Here is a 9,547-nt window from a genome sequence, read left to right as displayed (position 1 = left end):
AGCTGTGACACCCATGTTATATTCCCCATTCATTCTCTTTGGGCGCATGAGTGCACTTGGGAATGCTGAGAAAAGTAACAGCACACCTGTCCCAATGGTGCTGCACATTTTGAGGTATGATTTGTGACAGTGACAAAAATGGTGTGCGACTAGTTACATGCCGACAAAGTGTCCGGAAGAATAAAAAGAGCTAGAATTTACATTTTCTGAAGAAAATGTGAGTGGTGCTTGCCAATGCAAAATTCGACACAGACATGCAGTTGCACATGCTGGTCATTAGGGGGGAGCTACATGTGTGTCACGTGCATGTTAATGCCCAAAATAAGTGGAGTCACAAAACTACATCCCTAGATTACCCATAACACAATTTTCCTCATTGACCCAAACATTTTGATATGTCAAATGTCTATGTTGCGGTAGATTTGTGATTGCACTTTTTTGGAGGGTTAACATGCACATGACGTCAGTAAAAGACCCATAATGCAATTCTCCTCATTGAGCTGATCGTTTTGATATGTTACATGTCTATTTTGCGGTAGTTTTTTGATTCTATTTATTTTAGGTGTTGATGGATGGAGAGATCATGTTATTAGTAGAAAGACAGAAGGAGTGAGAGAGTGAAACAGATAGACTGATAGAAAGAAATATGTTTGTGTGCTACTGGTAGATTGATAGAGAGATGGATGGAGAGAGAGTGGGTGTGAGATTAGTTAATTGTATAATAGTAGAGTTGATTAGATAGATAGATAGATAGATAGATACTGTAGATAAAGTTAGTGATAGATAAAGTTATACAAGTAGAAAGTCAGACGGAGTGAGAGAGTGACACAAGTAGATAGAGAGTTAATAGTAGAAACACAGAAGGAGTGAGAGAGTGAAATAGGTAGATTGTCAGAAATATGGAGTGTGTGTGCTACTGGTAGACTGATAGAGAGATGGATGGAGAGAGTGTGTGGCATTGATAGAGAGATAGATGAAGCGAGAGTCTCTGTTACAGGTACACTGACAGAGGGATAGGGAGAGAAGAGGGGCTTCAGGCCATGTGCACATAGGTGTGTGTGAGTTTTGACAGTTGGAGTTTGAATCATGAACATTCCAAGCCAGCCTCTGAACCTCTGAACATTCCTTCAGTGTAACTGAATGGGAGTTTTGTTATTTTTGATCATCAGCTATGGGAAAACTGTAAGTCCGATCAGTTGTAAAATAAAAAAAATACAGCATTATCAATCTGATTAGATTGAAGGACCATGCTGAGTTTGGTGCATGTAGCTTGAAAGCTCTGGGAGGAGTAGTGTTTTTTGTTATAATAATAATAAGCTTATAAAGCAGAACAGTATGTTGGTTTTGTCAAGCCAACATAACTAGAAGAAAATGTGAGTGATGCGTTACCCGTGCAAAATTAGACACCAACAGGCAGCTGCACTTGGCAGTCAGTAGGGGGAGCTACATGTGTGTATGCGTTTGTTGAAGCATAATTAATAAGACATATATCAGTAGCCATAATGATAGTATTTTACTCGAGTTTTTAATATAATAGGCTTTATGGAAGTCCGTTATTGTGCACGTGATGTCACAAGAATACCCATAATGCAGTTCTTCTCATTGAGCTGAGTGTTTTTAATGTATCACATGTCTATGTTGTGGTAGTTTTGAGATTCCGTTAATTTGGGGGGTAACATGCATGTGACGTGCACGTGATGTCACTTGAATACCCATAACGCAATTCTCCTGATTGAGCCAAGCATTTTGATATGTCACATGTCTATGTTGCAGTAGTTTTCTGAGTCTACTTATTTGGGGGGTTGATGCGGACGTGACATGCATGTGACATCACTAGAACTCTCATAACTCAATTCTCCCCTGTGAGCCGAGCGTTTTGATATGTCACATGCCTATGTTGCCTATGCCTGCTACTGATTTCTCAAAGAGTGTGGAGTTAGGGGGGGGTCCAAAATTTCCCATTATTGTCTATGGAGCCGGAATAATGCCATTTTCTGGACATTTCCGGCAAAAATTCTGAAACGTGATGTGTATATGCCAGGTCTACTCCCTAAGACATACAACAAGATATATGACACGAGTATGTCAGCTGAACAACATCCAAGCTGTGACACTCGTGTTTTATTCCCCATTCATTCACAATGGGCCAAAAACATAAAAAAAAATTTTGTCCGTGGTTCGAACATCGTAAGTTAGATCAGTTATTAAAGTCATAGCAGACCTCTCTTCAATAAGCCGGTCAGTTTGAAGACTCATTCATATCTGTAGCACAAACAGTGTGGGGTGAGTTACGCGCCAAAGTTTTGTCTGGAAGTAATAATAATAATAACTAGATATGTACATTTTCTGAAGAAAACGTGAGTGGTGCTTGCCGTGGCAAAACCCAGCACCGGAGCCATCCATCATGCCCCCCATGTCTCTATGACACTGTGATCCAAAGATATCCATCTGGGCTTTTATAATGGCAGTGTATGGGATCTCTTGCTAGGGTGCCCTAAACGGTTGCTAGGGCATGGCTTGACAGCTTCACAGTGATCCTGAGAGTCTGATTGGTTGGCTGAGTAAAATGAGCCCGCCCCCATGTATCTATGACATTGTGATGCAGAGTTATGTTCAATGCAAAGGTCCTATGTTATGTCTATGGGGCAACATTGGGGTGCTCTTGTGCCCCAGGGGTACAAAATATACCCCACTGCGGGGTATGTTCTCGCACAGCTTGCCAGCCTCTTCAAATGTGGTGATCCTCATGTTTCTGCGAAATTCCCGCTCTGAGCTACAACTCGTCAAAGTTGGTCACAATGTTAAGTCTATGGGACTTTTTTTGCCGGTTGTTCGCCGACTGTGCGACCACCGTACGCGCGATCGCTTATAAAAGTCATAGCACACCTCTCCTCAATAATCCGCATGATTTGACACCTCTTTCGTTGGTCTGCGTCAAACGGTGCGGGACGAGTTACGGGCCGAAGTTTTCTCCAGAAGAAGAAGAATAAACTTTGCTTCGCAAGCACCACTAAATGTAATAATAAGTATGCAAGATTACAATAGTGATGCTTTGCTTCACAAGCACCAGTAATAATAATAATAATAACTAGATATGTATATTTTCTGAAGAAAATGTGGTTCTGAAGAAAATGTGAGTGGTGCTTGCCGTGGCAAAACTTGGCACCGGAGCCATCCATGTCACCTGAGCAAAACAAGCCCGGCCCCATGTCTCTGTGACATTGTGATGCAGAGTTATGTGCAATGCAAAATCCCTATGTTATCTCTATGGGGCAACTTGGGGGCGCTATTGTGCCCCAGGGGTACGACGTATACCCCTCTGCGGGGCATGTTCTCGCACAGCCTGTCAGCCTCTTTGAATGTGGCAATTCTCATGTCTCTATGACACTGTGATGCAGAGTTATGTTCAATGCAAATGTTATCTCTATGGGGCAACTTGGGGGCACTATTGTGCCCCAGGGGTACGACGTATACCCCTCTGCGGGGCATGTTCTCGCACAGCCTGCCAGCCTCTTCAAATGTGGCGATTCTCATGTGTCTGTGAAATCCCCGCTCCGAGCTAGGAGTCGTCAAAGTCGGTTGCAATGTTAAGTCAATGGGACTTTTTTGGCCGGTTGTTGTCTGATAGTGCGACCACCGTCCGGCCGATCACTTATAAAAGTCATAACACACCTCTCCTCAATAATCCGCACGATTTGGCACCTCTCTCGTTGGTCTGCGGGACGAGTTACGCGCCGAAATTTTGTCCAGAAGAAGAATAATAAAATATAATAATAACTAGATATGTACATTTTCTGAAGAAAATGTGAGTGGTGCTTGCCATGGCAAAACTCGGCACTGGAGCCACCCATGTTGCCTGAGCAAAATGAGCCCGGCCCCATGTCTCTATGACATTGCCATGCAGAGTTATGTTCAATGCAAAATCCCTATGTTATCTCTATGGGGCAAATTTGGGGCGCTCTAGTGCCCCAGGGGTACAACTTATACCCTGCTGCAGGGCATGTTCTCGCACAGCCTGCCAGCCTCTTCTAATGTGGCGATTCTCTTTGGTGTGGTACATTTGGTGTGGTAAATCAGTCACTAATCTTTTAATCATTACTGAATTACTTTAAAAAATGGCTGCCTTCATCCAATCAGCTTTTAGTAGGCATTTCAAATGACCTGCGCTGACCTATCATCACATAAGTTGATAAGTATGTTCATCTATGGTCTCTTTATTGTTCTGTGTAACTTGGCAGGAACTGGCCACTGGGGGCACTATTTGCAAAGAGTGCTTGGACAATGTAGATTGCCACTTGTGGCTATATTTATTATTATTATTTTTATTCTTTGCTAAAACATGATAGGCAGCCCAGACTGTAAGACATAGAAACACTAAATTTTCTCAGTTGGTACAGAATTCCCACTGCAACTCAGGGAACTAAAGGGACCACCATTGGCCTGATGGGGACGCTATAGCACAAAAATTTACATTTGGCCTTTTATTTCAAGAACCGCAAGTAAGATTCTTTTTTCTTCTTGTTCCTTGGCTTCTACTGAATTCTGCTAGACCATTAATTTCTGCCAGGACGGATTTTTTTTTTTGCTATTTTGAATAATTTGCAAAGCACTTTTGTGAACTAGTCCTAGGGCTAGTCCTTTTTGACCGCTCTTCAGAATTTTGATGTCAAAATACTCAGGAGAGTGTGATCCTCAATAATTTTTAAAAACATGTTGACCTTTATAAACAATATGGTTGTCAATTTTCACAATCAATTCTAACGAAGCTGAGCCTAATTTACCCAAACAGTTGTAACTAATGATTGCTTGCATGTGTAACCCTGGGGAAAAGGGTATTGCCTAAGTTAATATAATAACCTTGTATGGAGATGCAGTAGAAAATTGAGTCATTCCTCTTTAAGAAAAGTCAAGTTAGGTGAGAATGTACATGTTCAAAACGTGGCCTTTGACAGCATGTTTGTACATTTTATTTCCGATTGGTAAATCCCTTTGACAACTTGTTCCTTCTACCAATGGATGGCTGAGAGGGAGAAAGAGAACAATCCAGAACATTGGGAGTCTGAGCCTAGCATCTGAGATGGAAGGAGCTAGAGGGGAAAAGAGAAAAAAAAGGGAGAGAGTGCAAGGAAGTAATAGCGAGCACCACAGTGTTTTAGCCTATGAAACACTGATAGTTCGAAGCTATTATCATCTATGAAGTAGTACAGCTAGTGCTATACATTGTCTGCAGGACCTGGACGATTCTTTCACTCATGTGTCTTTGCTTAGAAACAGTGAAGTGTTGTTCCAAGCTGCTACAGTAAGTGCTGCCATTGCTAACCTGTTTCCCTGCGGCTAGTGGCGTTGCTAAAAGGTGAATGGAATTTGTTAATGGTTTCGCTGTTTTAAAAAGACAGAAGAAGAACGTGTCTGAACTGCGTTCTGTGAGAGTTGGACAAGGACTTTGTTTCACTGAGCGCTGAAAGGACATGGACATGTTTGCTGCACATATTTGCGCAGAAAACCTGAGTACCGCTGCTAACTAGCGTGTTGTGGGAGAAGGACTGCGTGGCCCGACACCAGATAGCTCTGCTAGGTGCGGTGCTGTGCTAGCCTAGCAGGTCCTCTGGCACTGCTGGATTCCAGTCACTGCATGCAAAGGCCGTGTGTGTGTGTCTGTGTGTGTGTGAGACTGGGCTGAGGTTTAAGTTTGTGTAAGTCCATCTATTATTTACAGTAATAGCCAAGTTTGTTTGATCTTTAGTGGTGTTTGAACTGTGTGAATCTATGCATTAACATGTAAGTGTATTTTTGATGATGATCTATTTACTTAAAAAATATGACTGCCATTAGCCAATCAGGTTTCCACAGATATTTGACAGCATTAACATTGAGCTATTGTCACAAAAAATTGAATGGTCGGTTTGGGGAGGGGCCCTTACTATCTGATGCTGTCTCAGGGAGTTTTTCCTTGCCACCATTGCCTCTGGCTTGCTCATTAGGGATAAATTTATAAATTTCAAATTTATATCCAGATTTCTGTAAAGCTGCTTTGTGTTAAAAGTGCTATATAAATAAAATTGAATTGAATGGTGCAGTCTCATTGACTTTGGACACTGGGGGGCACTATTCATGGTTTTGCACACAAACACAAGCATATCTCTCGCAAAATTAGGTGTACAGTGAAAATTCTTATTTATGGTGATTCTTTTGCTCTAACTGTAAAAAACTGCCTTCACAATTGCAGGGTCAAAGTACTCAGCAGTATTTTCAAGACAGATTTCAAAAGTAATTTGCAATTGTGTTTTCTATTTGTAAATGCATAAATTGTGACATAATTCAAATGAAAATGCAAATTGCATATTACCATTTGCATTTTAGTTACACGAACATACAATGTCTGCCAAATATCAAATGGAAAAGCAAAATCCATTTGCAATTGCATTTCTCATGTCTTAAGAGTTATGACTGTCATATCGAAATAGCAATAGCAATTACCCTGTTTGCTATTTTACAGGACAAGATTCTGAGGTCATGTGCAAAGTTTGGGGTGTGGTTATGTGTAAGGGGCAAAGATAAGGTCAGATAATTGTTTCTCAAGAACTATACGTCCTATCGAGCTGCAACTTGGTATTCTGTTTCTCTATGCTAATCTGCAAGTGGGTCTTTGATGATGAACTGGTTACTTAAAAAACATAGTCACTATCAGGCAATAAGCTTTCAGCAGGCATTTCACAAGGTAAACACTGAGCTATTGTCCCAAAATTTGAAATTATGGTTCCTCTAAGGAATCCCTAATAAATGACACAGTCTCACTCAACTTGGCCTTTGGGGAACGCTATTCATGTTTCTGCACATAAAAACAAGCATAGCTTTATTACCATACCATTTAGCTCCATTCACATTTTTGATAATTTGCTTAATATGCTGTAGAACCCTTGATAATTGTGTTGAGAAATGAGGACATGAGAGGTGGACTTTGGAGAGCATGATTTGACTTTTATCTTTATTTTCTCTCCCTGTGTACTGGGGTGCTTTTCAGCACCTAATTTGGGAAAAAGAAACAATGTTTCTGCTTCTTCCCAGCTCAGCTCATTCCATGTGCTCGTTCCTTTCTCTCTCTTCTTGCCTCTCACACAGAGAAGAAAGAACCACATTAATTATCCACAGGTGCACCCTCATGCCTGGAATTACTCACTTCTTCTCCCAGACTCTGCCCTCCATTTACTAACAGCTTTCAACCATGCCCCTGCAACCACATATCCCCACCACCTGACTTAGGATCTGCTACAGCCATCTGCACCCTGTAGATCACCCGAACTTATTTGGCTGAAGTGCCAGAGACCAGTGATGTACGTATTGGCATCCTTCATGCGATGGAGCTATTGGAGCAGAGTATGGTCTGAACAAAGGGTGAAGGCCCATCCCAACAGATAGTATCCGAGGGTGAGGACCACCCACTTGATGGCCAGGCACTCCTTCTCTATTGTGCTCTACCTGCTCTCCCGCACTGAGAGCTTTTGTCTGATGTCCAGCACTGGGCGCTCCTCCCCCTTCACCACCTAGGACACCCAGTTGCACACTTCTTTGGGTTTGCTGTGAGTCCCGCCCCTCTCAAGGCTCTCAGGACAGCCCTCAGATGTTGACCGTGCCACTGCCACAGTGGCAGTGTGTGGGCAGAGGATTCTGTCCATGAGTCGTTGAAACGTGGCTGGGGCTCCAAACAACCTGAAAGGGAGGGTGACAAATTGATGTAACCCAAACATCAAACCCTTTGTTCAGGACATCAGAGTCAAGGGGATCTACCAATATCCCTTATTCAAATCCAGTATCGAATAATGCGAGCCACACCTAACCGATCAAGCAGTTTGTCAATGCGTGACATAGGATATGTGTCAAATTTAGACACCACATCGAAAGAATTCCCGTAGCCAAGTGCCCGTTATATAGCTGGGACTGTTGTTTTTGCAATTTTGTACCAAATTTTCCCGTGTTAATTGACCAAAGTATGGAGTTTTGCTCTCAGGTCAAGAATGTACTGAATTTCATTTTTACTCTGTGAAGGTCCCTCCACCCAATTTTCTCGGACAATGTCTAGGACTCCGCAAGGCTTGCACCCCTAAAGTAATTCAAATGGGGAGAACCCTGTGGAGGATTGCAGGACCTTTTGTACTGCTAATAATAGGGGTTTAGGGGTTTAAGCCACTTATCCCACTTCTGAGTATCGTTCGAGCCACTTATCCCACATCCAAGTATTGTTGTGCACTCTGTTCTTATGGCCCGATGAGGTCTATACCATGTCTTTTGAAGGGGACCTCCATTAATGGAAGGGAGGGTGCAATGGCGCTTTCGGGGTGGCTGGCAGATTCAGCAGCTGACATTTGTGACATGCTGTACAAAACCTGTGAATGCCTGGCCAATAGAAACAGGCCATGAGAGAGTTTTAGTGTCTTATCCTGAACTAAATGACTAGCCATAGGATTATTATGAGCCATATTGAAAAGCATTTCCCTGTGCCTCTTTGGGACCAACAGTAGGGTTGTCTCTTCCTTCTTTGAGTATCCTGCATCACTCAACACTGCAATATAATCTATCCTTAATAATAGAAAAATGGGGTAAGACACTGCAATGTTTTGCTCAACGGACTGACTATCAATTATTTTAACTTGGTTGAAGGGTGTCGTCTTGTGACTACTCCAAGTGGAAATCCCTGAGGGGAATGTCCACAAATGGGAAGTGCCCTGATGCAGAGGGGATATCGATGGTCCTAGCACCACATCCCCAGCCAGCCCTGCCCATATCCCACACCATGCTTTGCTACTGCAAGACCCAGCCACAAACAATCTCTTTACTTATATCTGAAAATCTGGCCAATTTTTCCCCAGAATCAGTGGGTGGCTGAGGCGAGGAATAACCACCACCTCCATGCTATGCTCTTGATCCCTGAAATAAATATTAATGGGCATGAGTGGATATTTGTGAATGTCCCCGTGCACACACCTCAGCTTCATGCGCTATCCAATTCCTTGATGTGAATCAGGCCTTGGTGGATTGAAGTTTGATTATAGCCCAATTCCACTAGTGCATGATATGCAATCCCTTGTATATTTTTACAGGTATTCAGTACATTCCTGCTCAATCGGGGAAGCCTGTAGTGCACTGCAGCACCAACTGGAGAGAGGAAAAAAAGCATGAGATTGAAAAGAATGAGTGGAGGGAACAGGCCAGATCAGAGGCTAGGCCCAAGTAGAGAGTTTTGGAGGGACAACCCCTCATTTCTGAGGAGCATGGATAGATAGAAAATGGGGTGGAGGGGGGGATTCAGAGAGAGGGGTCGCCTGCCCCTGGATACACTGCCAAGTGATCCTCTGCCAGTCTGCCAGGGTCTGGATAAGGTCAGCGAGGGACGAGGACTCCATCATGGCATATTTTCTCCACTTCCAGGTTTCAGCATCACTGTAGAACCCTGGGTAGGTGTGTTGAGGAATGAGGACATGGGAGACGGGCTTTGGAGAGTGACTTTACTTATATCTTTATTTTCTCTCCCTGTGTACTGAGGCACTTTTCA

Source organism: Pangasianodon hypophthalmus, chromosome 6 (assembly GCF_027358585.1).
Source record: "Pangasianodon hypophthalmus isolate fPanHyp1 chromosome 6, fPanHyp1.pri, whole genome shotgun sequence".
In the NCBI taxonomy this organism is placed as follows: Eukaryota; Metazoa; Chordata; class Actinopteri; order Siluriformes; family Pangasiidae; genus Pangasianodon; species Pangasianodon hypophthalmus.
This window is presented reverse-complemented; position numbering follows the sequence as displayed.